This window comes from Penaeus monodon, chromosome 20 (assembly GCF_015228065.2).
Source record: "Penaeus monodon isolate SGIC_2016 chromosome 20, NSTDA_Pmon_1, whole genome shotgun sequence".
Lineage (NCBI taxonomy): Eukaryota > Metazoa > Arthropoda > Malacostraca > Decapoda > Penaeidae > Penaeus > Penaeus monodon.
The window spans coordinates 14,926,213-14,927,536 of NC_051405.1; positions in this window are offsets into that span (position 1 = coordinate 14,926,213).

A 1,324-nucleotide genomic window follows, 5' to 3' on the forward strand; every position below is an offset into this window, starting at 1 on the left:
TGCATGAGATAGGCAACCTCACGGTCATAGTTTTTGCGTGAGATCTTTCTAAATGACAATCCTCCATATTGTGTTAATAAACGCTCATGTGTGTGTATATATATCTATTTGAGACCAACGGCATTGCTGTCAGTCATTACATTTGACTTAAAAAAAATTATTTGACCTGCTCTTTTGTCAAACTTTAAGTATTTCATTTTGCTGAAAAGCAGTTCTCTTTTAATAAAAAGTAAATCCCAAACTACAGAACAAAAAGAGAAAAACACAATGAAAATACTTAAGGAATAGAATCCTGAAGAAGAATATCAAGGTAAATGAATCACAAAAGATAAGACGGATTATTCACTGGAAAACACGAGGGCCTTGGCAGCTGAAGTCCATCTGACCAAACCCGTGATGCCCTTCGCCCCACTCTGCCGTGTTACATGTCATGGAATGTAACTTTTATTTAGACTAGCTTGTGTTGCATCACACGGAGTGTTTTCCTTAGCATACATCTAAAGTGATGACGGTGTCTTTAGATAATTCAGTGCATATCCCATACGTTTACCCTGTTTCACTTCTAAATTCTCCTTTAGTCCCCGGCTGTATCACATTGGTAAGTAAAATTCTCTCTGAATGACTCAATAATAATATTTATTATATGAATTAGCAATCATTTTCAAAATTAGATATCAACACATTCTGGATTTTCAATCCATTAACTCAGTTTAAAAAAAGGATCTGATATTTCATATCTAAAACCAAACAACTTTTGTTTTTTAAAGTGAGAAAAATGAAGAAATACAGCGTGATTAAAATCATTTACATATATAAAAAGGATCTATTTGCCCTCTCTAGCAATATCAAAGAATAAATCATATACGGCCTCTATCAACCTCCACGGGCTGGGCTCTTGCTTGCTCCCCTGATGTCTACTTCCGAAGTTTATTCCGGCCAGGAATAGTGTCAAACGCCCACGCAAAAGCAAGCGCTACTACAAAGACAAGGGACGCTAGTGACGTTAGTTGAACCATAACCAGCCAATGTTTTGCAGGTGTCTACCAGCCTTCGTTATCAGTTAACAGCAGGAAGTGTTCCTGTCCTTCCCAACGTTAGAAGTAATAACCCTTCCGTCAATTAGGCAAGTGTGTTTCATTTTTTTTTCTTCCAAATGACAAGCTCGGCTCATCTCCCTTTCTGCAAGACAAATCCTTTTATAAAAAAGCAAGTATAATGTAATTACTGTGGATAAATACAAGTCTCTCCCCTACGCATAAAACGCTATTGGACAACGGTCGCCATGTAGAAGAAGGACTATGTGATGACTCATTCACACACTGCA